This window comes from Manis javanica, chromosome 11, assembly GCF_040802235.1.
Source record: "Manis javanica isolate MJ-LG chromosome 11, MJ_LKY, whole genome shotgun sequence".
NCBI classification, from domain to species: domain Eukaryota; kingdom Metazoa; phylum Chordata; class Mammalia; order Pholidota; family Manidae; genus Manis; species Manis javanica.
The window spans coordinates 97118428-97134293 of NC_133166.1; the positions used below are offsets into that span (position 1 = coordinate 97118428).

A 15866-nucleotide genomic window follows, 5' to 3' on the forward strand; every position below is an offset into this window, starting at 1 on the left:
TTTCCCAGTGTTCCATTTCCTCCCCTAGGAGCACCTTTCATTTGGGGATTGTTAAAAAGCTGTCATATCTTTAGCTCTCTGAAGTTTGGGTAATCATTTCCTTTCTCTCTGGATGGAATGTATTCTGCTTCACAGGAATAATCAGAGTTGACACTAACTTTTTGTCTTCTGAGGGCAGCTTCAAAGCATGTTGCCCGTGGTCCATGGCCAAGGCGTGATGGTTGTGTGACTGTCACAATGCTGTGAATTTTCTAGAAATATGTACTGAGATGAGCCTGCGTGATTGTGATGTTTAAAGAAAAAAAGAACTTCCCAGGGGCAGTCCCCAAATTCTGCACAAAGGGACCCTTTGCTCCACTGTGCAAAGGGTTAATCCTGAATGACTCAGAATACCCCACTAGACAGAGGTGTTATAAGGTAGCCCTGTCCTCACAGGAAAAGCTGGACTGTAAAGAAAGGGCACTAGAGGAAGTGATTTTTGTTCTAATGCCAAATCCCTGGGAGACTAGTTTTGGAGTGTTTGCATCCTTCTGACTTTTTACATGATTTCTCCAGCTCTTACGTTTCATACACCAAGAGTAAACAGAACTCGATCCTGGCTTATTACACACTGGGTCTGCCAGGCTGGCTGTGTACCTGCTGCTGTGTCCTGTGCACGGGAGCAGAGGGCAAGGAAGGTCAGGTCCTGGTTGGAATTCCTATAGAGTCCAACTGGCTGGGCACACTCTGCCCTCTGCTCTCTCTGGACCAGGTCAGAGGGGTAAGAAGGGTGGGATGGATGGCTCGACGGAGCCCAATCCGACTCTCTCAGACCATATTGCGTGTCCTGAATGGTGGGTCCGCAATAGGACCTTTGGACATAATGAAGCCTAGATTAAGGAACCCTCTGGGAAGAAAACACCATTATATGTCTCAGCAGGGATTTTTTCCAGCCTCATTAGTGATGTGGAGCAGCGTTGATGGCAGCAACTTCTCTACTAAACAGAAAATGCTTTTTCTGCTTCTCCAGGCAGAAATACCTGCCTAACCACTTCAGTTTGCCCCCAAACGGCTGGCTTGTGCACTGAGTTAGGCAGTTTTCCTTCCCCACTTTCTCTTTCTCTGCCCTTTGCCCCCTCAGCAATAGCCTCTTCTCCCCTGGAAACCCCTGGAGGACTTTCTTTTCCCTCTCAAAGCCTGAAAGCCTCTTATAATGGTCGTTTGTACTCTTGGGTTGACAGATTGCCCTTCACAGCCATGATTTCTGTCATTGCATTTCAAGGTGTTTCCTGGGAGGCTGTAGGTGGAGGACAGCAGTTAAGAGCGGTAGTCTGGAACCAGATCAGAGCCAAGTTGGAATCTGGACCTGGCAATTACCAGCTTTATAATGTGGGACAAGTACTTCACCTTGCCAAGCATCAGTTTCCCTCTCTGTCAAGGAGAGCCCATAATGCAATGTTGCTGTAAAGACTTGAAGGAGAAAACATGTTAGCCCTCAGGATTTTCTAGCACATGATAAATGTTAGCTATGATTATTATTTTTTTATTTTGGTATTATTAATCTACAATTACCTAAGGAACATTATGTTTACTAGATTCCCCCCATCACCAAGTCCCCCCAACATACCCCATTACAGTCACTGTCCATCAGCGTAAGGTGCTATAGAATCACTTGTCTTCTCTGTGTTGTACAGCCCTCCCTGTGCTCCCCCCCTACATTATGTCTGCTAATAGTAATACCCCCTTTTTTTCCCCTTATCCCTCCCTTCCCACCTATCCTCCCCAGTCCCTTTCCCTTTGGTAACTGTTAGTCCATTCTTGGGTTCTGTGATTCTGCTGCCGTTCTGTTCCTTCAGTTTTTTTCTTTGTTCTTATGCTCCACAGATGAGTGAAATCATTTGATACTTGTCTTTTTCCACCTGGCTTATTTCACTGAGCATAATACACTCTAGCTCCATCCATGTTGTTGCAAATGGTAGGATTTGTTTTCTTTTTATGGCTGAATAATATTCCATTGTGTATATGTACCACATCTTCTTTATCCATTCATCTACTGATGGACACTTAAGTAGCTATGAATATTTATTGGCTGACACACAAATGACTGCATCCTTAGTATAAAAGCTAGCAAGTAATGAGAATCTTTTTCAATTTTGTTATCATTAAAAACTCAATCAATCAATCAGTACTCAGATCCTTTCAGATTTTACAATTGTTTACATTTTGCGGTATCTATGTTTTTTTCTGAGCCATTTCAAAGTAAGATGTAGACATGACTCATGGACACTTCAACACACATCTCTTGAAAAACAAGGACATTCTCCTACATATTCACAATCATCTTTATTGTAATTAAGAAAATTAATAGCAATTACCTGAATCACCTAATTCCCAATCCATATAAAAATTTCCAAGATGTTCCCCAATTAAGCCTCCTATTAGATTTTTTTTTTTGAACAAGATCCAGTCAGAATGCTCCCAGTGAACTGAGTTGCCATGTTCTCTTTTATTCTAGAGCAGTAGGTATGGAGAAATTTTGAGAACCACAACCTCCTTAGAAATCAGCTGCATGAACTGCTGGTGTCCAAGTAGAAATGGCCACAGTTTCCACTGAGGCCCACTGGGTCTGGCACATTCACCGTCTCGGATCTTGCAATCTGATTGTATCACTTGGTTCGTTGGATGTGTTGGTTCCTAGTTTTGCTACTTAATAACTTAAGGTTAAGGACTCTTATTTTGTCATATTTCCACCACCTGCACATAGAATTAATGAAAGCGGAAGGAAGGAAAGGAGGCAGGAATGGAAGGAGAAAGAAAGAGGAGAGTGGGAAGGAGGCAGGCTGGGGCAGGCCCCTCCTTCCACACCTGCAGGTGCCCGTGGGAGCACCCACCTGGCTGTGACTTGGGGAGGACCGTTTCCCGAGGCGGCATGCATCTTCTTCCTTCTCGGCTCCGTCCCACATTTCCTGCCTTAACTTGCCTGAGTACATGTTGGGCTCCCCTCAGACACTCCACTGACTTTAATCTCTCCTTCTCTTTCCAGAGACAAGATTAATATTTGACAGTATCTTCAAAGTTGTCTATAGTAATTCTCTTTTCCTATAACCACATTCATTTTTCCAACACCCTGGAAGGTAGCTCCACATGATTCCAGTCATGAAATTCCCGACCACGAAGTGAATCGTGGGGGATGCAGACTCTTTATTAAGAGAGATGCCGAGTATCTATAAGGGAGCACGCTCTGCTGAAGAAGAGGATACATGTGGATTCGCTCCCAAAGCCAAGAGGAGCTGCCTTCCCAACACAGCCCACAAAGCGGCTCAGGCTCCTGTTCTTTGTAGCAAGAACAGCGACTGAAGCTGGTGTAGACTGAAGCTGGTAGGGTAGACTGTCTCCATACCTTGTATCTAATCCATCTTTAAAATTTTAAAGGCGGAGAAGATATAGGAAATGCATGCAAGAAACCGTAGATTATCTGCATGGGGGGACTGACTCATTTTTCATTCCAGGCTGACCTCATTGATATGTTTTCTATCACCTCTCCTTGCTGAGCAGCTGGCTTCTAGTCAAAGCACACAAGGCCATTTAATTATTAATCAGAGAAAAACATTATTAGGAAAGGTAAACTGTCGAGTGTGTGTATGAGTGCTCTGTGGACACTTTCTGGATTATCTGGCTGTTTTGGTTTGTTGTTTACCTCTCTGGGCCCCTGCTCCTCTCTGTTTGTGGAGATACCGACAAGGTGACAGTGATCAACAGTGAATTCCTAAGAGCTCTTGGAAGCTATCTCCTCCTCGGGTGTGTGTGGGGATGCTTGTCAGCTGTAGGGGGCTCATGTGCACAAGCAGAGGTGACTGACCTTGACCTTTGAGTGGACTGTGCATCTGTGACCAGGAAAAAGTCCAGTGTTTGTGTTTGGTGATGGTTTTACGCCGTGCTGTCAGTAGGGAGAACTTTACAGGGGCTGATGGCCCTGGGCTCCAGGAACCATCATGATTATGTAGCCAACGATTTTAATGAGTCTGTATAAATGCATTCTATTTTTATATTAATAACGGGGAGAAGTTGGAGGATTAAATATAGACGAGGACAGGTTTTAGCTTCCCTGCTCAGAACCATCCTTCTACAGAGGTAGATCCAGACTTTTCTTATTATTTCCTTCTTACAACTGTCATTCTTTCCTTTTTTTGTTTTTTCTGTCTTGCTTATCTTTCCTTCCTTTCCCCCTTTCTCTCTTCTTTCCTTCCTTCTCTTTCTTCAACACTTACTGCCTGTTGCTCTGTGTCAGACACAGTGCTAAGTGCTGGGGATGCGGAGGTGAATAGCCCAGGGCCCCAGCCCTCCTGGAACCTTGTTAAGTCGGGAGGCTAACCAACCCCGATCTTCCCAGTACAATGGGTACTCATCCAAGTGAGCTCAGTGGAGGGGCCCTTAGCTCAGCGCGGCTTGGGAGAGAAGGGACCAAGCTCCCTGGAAGAGATAATTGGGTGATTAATTACGAGCAGGACCAGGGGAGGAGCAGGGCCCAAAGTCTTTACCCTGCAGGCCAAGCCATTCATATGGTCTAAGAGCAATAGGCAAATGGGTTGAATTAAAGGCTTTGGGAGATGTGGGTTTTCCAGGGATGGATGACAACAGATTCTGATGGCACTGGGTCTGGTTAGGACCACATGTTCAGGGTAGAAATGATGCATCCTCCTACTCTGGGGAAGTATGGATGACCCATCAATACAGTACTGGCTATCTTCCAAGGCACCCACTCAGATGGTTGATCCCAGGGGTCCTGGCAGGAATGAAGCCTAAAATGAAAGAAAGAGCACCCTTGAAGACCAGTGCCTGATAGGTGCTCAAGGGTGAAGAGCCCTGTAAGAGGAAGTAGGCAGGGGTAATAAAGAGGTGAGGATGAACACCAGTGCTCACCAAAGTGGGGCAATGAAGGATGGAGGGAGGAGGACTCCTGGCCTCCTAACAAACAAGGCCTAACTTGCACTGCAAGTTTTGCTGGGAGCTCAGGACTCAGCAGTTCTTCCTGCCAGGGCCAGGCAAGGAGCCACAGTAGTTCTCATGCTCCCTGAGGGCAGAGCCCAACATTAGCGGCTCCATGAGATACAGGAAGCAGGAGACTTTTATGATCTCAAGAAGGTGAGAGGGAGTCAACTGAGGGAAACTTAATTCCTGCTTCTTGGAGGTCTCAGCCTAAGAGTAGAAGGAACACACATGAGCCAGACAGACATAAGTATCGGACAATATCGCCTGCAGTAATAGTAAGCACCACCATGTAATCAGGGTCTGCTCTGTGGCAAGGTTCTCGTGTATTATTTAATTTAATCCTCACATGACTAAAGAAGGATATAGAATGATAGAAGGTATTCTATTCCCTCCATTTTACAGATGGGGAGATCAAAGTTTGGAGAGATTCCAGGTAGGAAACCATAGAATCACATTTGAACCCAGATCATTCTATCTCTAGGGCCCCTGATCTCAACTGTTCTCCTTACTGTAAACCAGTATTCTGTGCCACTCATCTATGACCTGACCCCTGGACATAGCCCATCAGAAATAGTGGAGTGGAGGGACCCTAGAGACTGAAGAACTGCATTTCTTCACTACTACTAGTTGGTATGATGCATAATTTATGTCTTTCCATTTCTCTAATTAATGTAGTCTTAGAGTGCTTAAAAAATATTAATGTTAGCCAAGAACATATGGTTTGAGGGAAAAAACACTGATTAGAAAATGGACTTTCTTGAAGGCTAATATTTTCTTGTTGTTATAGATCGATCAAATGTCTGTGTCCTCTCCTGCCCCCCAAATTCATATGTTGAAGTCCTAATCCCCAACATAATGGTATTTGGAGGTGGGGCCTTTGAAAGGTAATCAGGCTAAGATGAGGTCTTGTTGTGGGGCCCCATGATGAGATTAATGTCCTCACGAGGAAGGGGACACCAGAGCTCTGTGTGCATGTGCACACCTTGCAGAAGGACCGTCTCAGCACACAGGGAGAAGGCGGCCATCTATCAGCAAGGAAGAGGGACCACACCGAGAACTGAATATGGGACATCTTGATCTTGGACTTCCCAGCCTCCAGAACCATGAGAGAACACGTGTCTGTTGCTAAAGTCACCCTGTCTGTCGTATTTTGTTACAGCAGCCCAAACGGGGGCCATAAGTACTTCTATCAGCAGCTGGGTGGGCACACTCCCTGTGTGTGTCCATGGACTAGACCCTAGGTCCTCTTACTCAGAGGGTTTTTGGCCATATCTTGAGGCCCCTGACTTTCCACGTGAGATTTGGGTATTCTTTTTCTCATTGGTACTTATGAATAATTAACGCAATATTGACTTTTATAACACCCTCCAGGGAAAATATATGAGTTGCCATATGATTCTCCACCAAATGAGATGTTAGCTGCCGCCTGCCATCTGTAGCCCCAGATAAATAAACAGGGAGGTACGTAGGTGGTTCTCACAACTGAGAGGAGAGCGAAGATCTGCACAGACCTCTGGACTGCCTGCCTGGCTCCTTCTCGGGGTGTTCTGGGAGGCCTGAGGGAGGCACCCCTCAAGTGTATTGCAACTTCAGGCCCTCTGAACTCACACCCAGACTCCCAAGCTGGGCGGCCTCCCAGCGTTTGCCACCTGGAGTCTGGTGTGTGTTCAGAAGGACTGTAGCTGCAGACCCTTAAGGCTGTGGAGAAATGTGTCCTGTAAAAAACTGATGGCTTGGGAGGGGATCACCAGCACATCTCAGACTTCCTTAGCAACCAGGGTCCCCTCTCTGCAGAGGGGCCACACTGCCTCTGAACTGGGGGTGGCCCAGCAAATCCTCCCATAGGTGGAATCCACAAAGATCATTTAGTCCAGCACTTCTCAGTCTGTTAAGTAGCTGTGTTTCACCTGGGAATTCTGTTACAGCGGAGATTCTCACTCAGTAGGTTGAGGGTGAGGCTTCATCTCTAACAAAGCTCCCAGGTGAGGAGATGCTGCTGGTCTGGGGACCACACTTTGAATAGCAAGCATTTCCTCCATCCTTCTGTGTCCAGGTAGGCTGACGTTCAGTGACCATCTCAGTCAAAGAAGAATCGTTTCTGCTGCAGAGAAGGACACCCTCTTGCTTAGCAACTTTCTCACTTTTTACGCAAATCCCTTTGCTCAAGTTCACTGAAGCCAGTTTGTCAAGTTCTGCTCCAGGTGGAGATGGAGATCCAGAGTAACCCTCTCTCCTTGTCATAATCCTTGGCTATTTAAAGATGACTAAGTCAGATCTATTTTTAAAAGCACTGCTTCCCTCTTTGTTCCTACACCTGCATTATCCAATCTAGTCAGGAGGAATGAAACTACTGGGGCACTTCTGGTGGAGGGATTGGCATGTGGGACATTCCTGTGGCTGCCCGTCCGTTCAGAACATCCTTACACACCCAAGCACTCCCCACTCTCAGTCCTCTGTAATAAATGAGACAGCAGAAGTTGTGAAAGCTAAAATCTGAAGAGAGAATGAAAGTCTCAACTGAACCTTTACTGTCATCACTGAACTTATCATAACTTGATTACAGTGCTGTTCAGATGTAGCAAGTGACCTACTTTGGGTCTGCTCTTTTCTCTCTGGCTCTACATTTCTCGCATCTGGGAGACTTGGAAGCAAGGACTCAGCCATCTACCACAGCCAAGAAAAGGAGCATGAATAACCCACAGTGAGAATGAGAGTCAGTAGGTTGTATTTTAAGTACCCAATAATCTGTGATAGCTGCCAAGCCACTTCCACCTCTGTTTCAATCCCCCTGAACTCTGCTGTGTTTCTGCCCCAGAAAGGTCTGCCATCAGCTCTTTGCACCTCTGTGTGACTTTAAATCAATGTTTCCTTTCTCAGGGGCACTTGTATTTTTAAACCTTTTTCTCTGAGTAAGGAATAAGATGTCCTTTCTTAAAGAGGCTAACAGTCTCTTGGTAGCAAGAAGTGTGATTTACTTGCCTGGAGTGGCCTTGTGTGGCTGCTGCAGACATTGTCAACAATAAGGAAGCCATGGCTACTGACAGGTTCACCCTGATAAGGAGTAGGGTGGTGGGGGGCATGGATGCTTCTAGTAGAAGTGAGGCTTCAGCATAGCCTATGCAACCTGAAGGTTTTCAGGGTGCAAGAGTGTCAGAGGTGCACTGTTACCCTGCCCTACCCTCTGTAGGACATTATTCACCATTTCAAGAAGGTAAAGATGAGACCACCAGAGCAGGGGATGAGATGGTGACTTCTCTTGGTTTACAGTGTCAGCCCGTGTGTAGGGTGCTCTGTATGGGGAGTATGACTCACCAGCCCTGGGTATGATTCTGGGCCAAGAATTCACAGGTTTTCCAAAACTGGTAACCATCCTTGTACACCTACCGTGAATAAAACACTTCCCACTGAAAACATTCAATCAGTGGATAAATACATGAGAAAGTGGAGGTTAAAAGAGCTAGATTATTATAGCTCTTTTGGTTAGGCTGGAAAATCTTTCTGGAGAATATCTTTGCTTCACCCTTTATTACCCATTCATTCATCCATTTGAGAATTTTTCTTTGAACATCTTCCCTGTACCTAGCTCTGTACCAGGCCTGAGGGAGGCAGCAAAAATAAGGCAGGCCTTCCTCTCCAGGGTTCACAATTTAGTGGGGGACCCTTGGGCAAGTGACTTCATCTCCTATAGTTTCTTCATCTGTAAAAGGGGGGATAATACTGTACCTGATTCATTGGATATATATCACTCATTAGAGTGCCTGATACCTAGCAGACATTTAACCAATGTCAACTCTTAGCTGTTGAGAAACAACTGCAGTGGGACTAAGATTATTGGTGTCCCACTGAGAAACAACTGCGGTGGGACTAAGATTATTGGTGTCCCAGTGTGCCTGCTGATACGAGAGTCAAATCTCCTCCCTGGGAGCCTAGAGCCTCAGCAACACCACAGCTGAGAATTTAGCCCCTGTAGGGACGGGACCAGAGATGCTGAGCTCAGCATAAGCCTCCACCCCTTCAGACAAACCTCATCCTCATTCACTTGATCTATAAGGACCTGGGAAATCAATTGGTGATGATAATGGTGGTGCTGATGATAAAGAATCTGTGTGAAGCATCACTCTGTTTTATAGTCATTCATTTTATGAACTTGATTTTATAGTCATCATTCATTTTCTCTTTAGTGTGGGAACCACCCAATCAGACACAAGTGAACATGAAGTCCGAGAGCGCCGAGGCGTGTCCCTGGTTGTAGTTCCAGCTGCAAAGGAGTAAGTCAGATCGCAAAGCCAGCATCTCCGGCCTTTGGCTGAAAAATCCTGTAGCCTCCCAGGCCTGCGGTTGCTCTGGGCCTCAGTTCTTTCTCTGAGTGTCCTCCTCAGTGAGGCGTCTGGACACCTGCAGGCACTGATGGTTTCTGGTTTGGGTGCTTATATAAAACTCCTTGCAAGTCTCTGTTAACACAATTCCATGATATTATCATTATGTGTCTGTGCATTTCTTACTAGATTAGATTTATTTCTGTATTTCTGGTGGCCTTTCCAAGAGCGTCTCCTTGTTTGGAAAAGGCAGATAGACCCTCTGGCCTTCCCCAGTGAGAACTGGGCTGCTGGGATAGCCATAGGGGGTTAGCAGGCAAGGCCACGTTTAAGGAGGCAGCTTCAGCATCGGCCCCCATTGTATGATTCCAGATGAGGGCCTGAAATAGCCCCACCTCTAGGCCCACCACTCAGTCCCATTAACAAGTAGCAAATCTTCCTCAGTCAGGGAGAAAAGGTTTAAACATACAGTGAGAGGTAACTAACTGTTGCTTTAAGTAGCCTTGACAAGGGACATTAGATCATCTCTAAGATTCCTTCCAGTTTGATGATTCTAGAATCTTATCTATCTTGAGCTGAAGATAGTTTGAAGCTGGGCTGAAAAAACCTAGCAGGGAGAGGAGAAAAGAAAAAAAAATTAGATGGCTTGGAAAGTAAGCAGGGAGCACGAGAAAAGCACTGAGATTTTTCCATTTGGAGATTTGGCTGCATTTAGAGCCATTTTTTCAGCTCTGCTGGGTCCACCTTTCTAAAAGGCATGCCCCTGTGAGACTGTCATCAGCTCACCCATCTGGCTCAGCGGTGTGGCTTGGAGGGAGTGAAGAAGCCGGTAATCAGAGGTCTGCTCCTTTGCCGGGCCTGATGCTCCCTCCTGACTGGCACATCCGGGGCAGACCTGATGTGCACCTCCCCAGTCTTCATGGTCTTGCGGTGGCCTCCTCTCCCAAGGCCCCTAAATACCCGTCCCTCCTTTCACGCAGTCTTCTCTCTGTGTCAAGGTGTCATGGAGTTGGACAAGGCTGGTGTGAAATCCGCCACTTGCTAGTTATATGACATGAACATGTTTAACCTCTCTGAGCTTCAATATTCTTCCCCACAAAATGGGACCACATTAACCTATAAACTGAGAATTAAGTGCACACATGCATACACGATGATACTTGTATGTTAATTGAAAAGCTTTTGAATGGGGGTGAGGTGCACATCCAGGTGTGTCATTTAGTAGCTGTGGGAGCTTAAGAAAGTGACTTAACTTCTCTGTGCCTCAGTTTCCTCACCTGTAAATTAGAGATAATATTACCTATTCTATTAATTGTGGGTAATGATCAAATGAGTTAATGTGTGTAAAGTGCTCTGAATAGTAATTTGGAGGTGATGTGTGATGTGTACTATGTGTTAGCTGTTAATATTATTGTTGATATTATTATGCAGTACTTTGCCATCTGGGGAGAACTGCTTCAGCACAATGCCTGGCACAGAGCAATGCTAAAAAAAAAAAGGTTAAACCTCTGATATCTTTAGTACAGAACGTGCTGCTGGTCCTCTGGAATTCCTTCCCCTCTAGCTGTCCTGCTTTGTTGAGTCTCTCCCCAGCTGATATGAAGCTGGGGCTTCGGGAGCTGCTCAGCTATCAGGCATTTAAGACCCAGGTAGGTCAGCAGGGGGGCCAGAGGAGACCAAAGGGGTGAGAAGGACCAACCTCCACTGCCTCCATTCCATTTCCCCTCCGGAACACTCCAGAGAGGGAAACCGGAGCGTGACGCGGGGGCCTTCTCAAGAGGCAGGCAGGTATGCTCCCTCTGGAAACAGAATCCCCGAATCAGACTGTACCCATACACTTTGTCAGCCCCGGCACACGCCATAGGAGACCCTGGGTTAGCTTCCGTGGGGATGCTTTTCTAGGTCTGCAAACCCAAGTAGGGTAAGTAGGGTAGGGCTTCCAGTCCCAGGAATTCCTCTCTGCACACAGCACTAGGCTTCCCCTTGCTGGCAGGGCTCTCATTACTTTGCCATCCGGGAGAACCGCCTCTGGAAGGCTGCATGGGGGAGGGGGAACAGGGATGCTGGCTCGGCTGACCACTACTGTGCAAACCAGTGCGAACTGGTCCAAACGGAAAATACGCTCTCACCAATCAGCAGAATCAATCATGTATTGGGCACTTACCTGGCACAAGGCACCATGGAGGGCACAATAGAGCCTGAGGCTCAGCTGAGCCCTCAAGGAGATCAGGAATCTGGTGGAAGAAACAGAAGTATGTAAAGAGTAAACTAATAATAGCAGGATTTCTGAAGTCATCATCTTGTCCTTGCAGATCTCAGTGACCTCTCAGACTCTAAATTCCTAAGATTCTAAGTAGAGCAAACCCTATTAGCAGAGGCATAATAATATCTACCGTGTACTAGGCACACTTCTGAAGGATTTTACGTATATTAGTTGATTTCATTTTCACAGTGACCTTTTGGAGTAAGCCTTGCTGTCCTTATTTTTCGCATGGGGAGACTCCAGAACGGGGAGGCTAATGGGCTAGCCTAAGATGGCACCAGTGAGAAGCTAGAGCCAGGATCCATCCCTAGGCTCCCCAGTTCCAGAGACCACACCTTTACCCTCCTGGTTAAACCGCCTGCAGCCAGAGAGGGCAAAGCCTGGAAATCACACAGGAAGGGATCCCTTCCTCTTTCAGGGTGTGGAAACCCCCCTGGTTACTTCAGCTCATGGGTTTTAACCCACAGATCCCTCACCCTGCCTGCCCCTCACACGGAGCCCACTCGCGGGTTTTGCATTCACCACCCTGAGGGAGAATCTGCTGCGCTTGTTCAGTCACCACCCAGAAGAGGAATCCCTCTCCTGCTAGGCCCCTCCTGGGCTTTTGGCCAGCCTCCAGATGGCTGTGTTTGGGGAGGAGAGGATGCCGGTATGATCAGTTGTGACCAGGGAGGTGGGAGGCCCTGTAGTGCAGAGGAATCAGAGGGTTCCCTGCAACCTGAAAGAGTGTGACTAACACCTGGACCCACAAGGAAGGGTGTGGCTGCTCCGCTTCTCTAATCAAACTGAATGGCTACTGGCTGCTCACTGAGAAGTCTTAAGTGTGTGTGTGTGTGTGTGTGTGTGTGTGTGTGTGTGTGTGTGTGTGTGTGTGTGTGTGTGTGTGTGTGTGTGTGTGTGTGTGTGTGTGTGTGTGTGTGTGTGTGTGTGTGTGTGTGTGTGTGTGTGTGTATTTGCACAAAGTATATGTGTAAGACTATTTATAATGATGAAAATAACACTATCCAGCTATCCAGCCATAGGGGATTGGTTAAATAAATTAAGGCACACTCAAACAACTGATTACCATAGAGCTATTAAAATCAGTGCTTTACAAGTACATTTATTAACATAGAAAGATGTTTTCAGTATGTTGCTAAATGTCAAGATCAACTTGAAAGACAAAATGAATATTCTGAACTACTTTCATAAGAAAAAAAGTATATGTGTATATAGAAAAAAATTGCACTTATATATTCAAAATATTAATGGAGGCAATCTTTGATAGGAAGGATTACAGATTGTTTAAATTCCTCCCTTTTTGCTAATTTGTGTTTACATTTTCTATAGTAAACATTTATTTCTTATGTAATAAACCTTTTATTTAAAAAATAATCATAACTTTGTAAAAAGAATCACCTCACCTTAAATATGAGAAAACAAAAGGTCTGAATTTTCTTGTTCTCATTTCTCTTTGTCCCTCCTGCTTTTGTCAGAAAGCAAATTGTAGTCTTTGCGGAGGAGGGTTCTAGGCTAGGAACTTACCTTTGAGTAATGACATATGAGAGCTGGAAGGGATTTTAGAGGTCATCTAGCCCAATTCCTTATTTACCAGACAAGGAAACTGGACCCAGAGGCTTAGCTAGTCTTTTAAGTGCTTAGTAGCAAAACCTCGGCTGGAATCCAGGTCCTCAGACTCTGTCCTGGGCATTTTCTACACCATCACGCCAGGCCACTACATTTTCCCCGTTGACACACAGAGGGGATGCAATCACTTAATGTGGAGGTGACAACTCTCTGCATAAGAAAGGCTGTTACTCTGATGGAGGTGAGTCACTATTTTTCAGCTCTACTGAGAGGCAACCATGAGAGATTAGGTTTAATTTACTTAGATCTGATAGTTACTCTGATGGTGGTGAGTCACTATTCTTCAGCTCTACTGAGAGGCAATCATGGCAAATTAGATTTAACTTACTATAGATCTGATAGTGAGAGAGTTAAGACATTGTGATGGGTGATAGGAAGATAATTCTGTCACTCTCTTCTGGAAATATCCTATCTGGAAAGCTTGTGGTCCCTCATAAAGTCAGAGGCCAGGCTTTAAGTCTGTTCCCAGACTCCTTCCTCTTCTTCAGTATCTGGGTCATAAATGCTGCTTGGATATTTTCACTCTTCTTCCCAACACGTAGCTTTCTGGAAAGTAGAGCAGGGGCAGTGACTCAAAGTCAGCATACAGGAACCACTGCTCTTATTCCCTGTGAATCCAGCCTTAAGAAGCTGCACTGATAATGTTACTTTGTTGTCTTCCCTGGAGAATTCTTGGCATTAGCACTTCCCTATTCGTCAAGACTATTGGTTGAAACCCCACTTTAGCTAGTTTAGGCAAAAGAGGGACTGTGTTAGCTTATGGAATATAAGGAAAGGTTGATTATCCAAAGGAAGCAAAGGTCAGGGATACATGAGCCTGGGCCTCAGGAACCATGAGACCCAAGGACTTCAGAGCCAGGCCTTCGTCTCTGCCTCTGTGTTTCTCACTTGTGGTCACTTAACGCTCTTTCACTGCAACAGGCTGACTGCACTTTTCATGGTCTATTTCCATCTGATAGTCTTCTTTTCCAGAGATGAATTCTTCATGATCTCTCACTTGTTGCGAGTTAAGAAGTCCCAGGGGAGGCCAGTGGGGTAAGCTAGGACCGGAGTGCTGGGTCACATAGGAAGGGACAATTCCAAGGTCAACCCACTGCATAGGAGGAAAAGCAGGCCCAGAAGATCAGCAGGTATTTGCTGAGACCCCCTCCTTAGAGAGAATGAGTTGGAGGAAAAGAGACTGAATAAATAGATGTAAGTGAGAAACTTTAAGAAATAAAAATAGAGGTCAGAGAGTGGAATGTGCCCTTCCAGGGTCATCCTTTGTTACAATGATTGGCATCCAGCGGAAAAAAAACCCTGCATCAATTCTCACTTCACTGGGCCTCCAAAGAGGCATACCTGGGTATTTTAGGACCTGAGACAAGTTTCAAGAACTGTGCCCCACCTTTCCCAACCCACTCTTAAGAGAACTAAGCCATGGGGGTAACAATCCTGTAATTTTAACTGTATTTATAAATCCCTGATCCTTTCTGTAGTGCTTTTTTCTCCTCTGCGTTTAGTCTGAATGTTGCTATTTTCACAGAGGAAATCAGAGGAAAGAGGCTATAATTATAGGTCAAACACCAGCTCCGGAAGCAGTGAAGGCGGCAGAGAGCCCATGGCCCCCTGCCCTCTTCCGGGTTGCACCCTAGATATCTCCCCCCACCTTTCCTCTGGCCCCGGTCAGCTCTTGGTGTCTTTATCCCCCTATCTTTTCTCCCTTTGTTTGCCAGCCCAACATATCATGAGGCAAAAAGGGAAAGTTAGAACTAAAAGCCAACAAACTGAAGCTGCACGATGCTTGGGCAGGTCTGTCTTTTGGAGATAATTCAAGTGGAAAAGAAAAGGAAAAAAGAAAACATTTCAGGTCATTGGCCTTTTTAAACAGACCGCCGGCAATATTTACTCCTCCTGAAATAGCACAGTCACATGAAATAAAACCGTGTTCGGTAAAGCCTACAAAACAAAAGGACAATTTACAGGCTGGCACACTCACTGAGGGCCCTCTGTTTGCCAGCCAGATCAAGGTCCCCTGCTTCCTGGCTCTCTGGCCCCCTTCTGCCCCAGGCCTACAGATCTGCAGGGGTCAAGGTCAGATGGTCTTAGAGATCCTTTCATCATTTTTTCTCCTCAAATAATTTGGAAAGGTAGCCAGAGAGTTGAGAGTGGTTCTGTGGCAAGGATGTGGCAAATGTGGCCTCCACCATAGAACCAGTGCCTGGGAAGCCCCGGCTGTAGATGTCCCCGGAGCAGCAGCCAGTGGTGCCCGTCGTCCCCCAGCATGCCACTAACCTCTCCTTACCCCTGACTCTTATCTGTTATGCTCTCAGCCAACCTCCCTCTCCATTTTTCCTCTCACACTTTCTTATATGCTCTTTTGGCCTTCTCTCCTTAACTCTTCATTCCGCTGGGGACCCTCATGGCCTTTAGTGATTAGTTCTGCTGTAGCCTGAAGGTCTTAACAGGCTTCTGGTGGTGGAATTAATGTGCGGGCCATCACATCCACGTCTGGGGTCACAGAGATTTCCCACCAAGACCCAGACCTCGCCGAGGACTCCAGGGAATCTTCTCGACCCCACTCTGAAACTTTTCTCAGTTGCACAAGATTCCTTTAAAAGAAAAAAAAACAGCCATCTAAAAAAATAATTCATCACATTTGGGAGCACACTTTGTTTTTCAAAGCTCTTTCATATCCGTTGATTTAATCTTAA

The 15866-nt window shown here is 45.9% G+C and overlaps 1 protein-coding gene across 1 annotated transcript in view; it reads left to right on the forward strand.

Moving 5' to 3' along the window:
* Positions 1-9283, forward strand: part of DTL (denticleless E3 ubiquitin protein ligase homolog) — a 132623-nt gene extending 123340 nt beyond the window's left edge. The window contains exon 16 of the mRNA XM_073216968.1: positions 9150-9283. The gene's annotated coding sequence lies outside the window, so the exon portion shown is untranslated. The remainder of the gene's footprint in view (positions 1-9149) is intronic.
* Positions 9284-15866: the final 6583 nt, after the last annotated feature.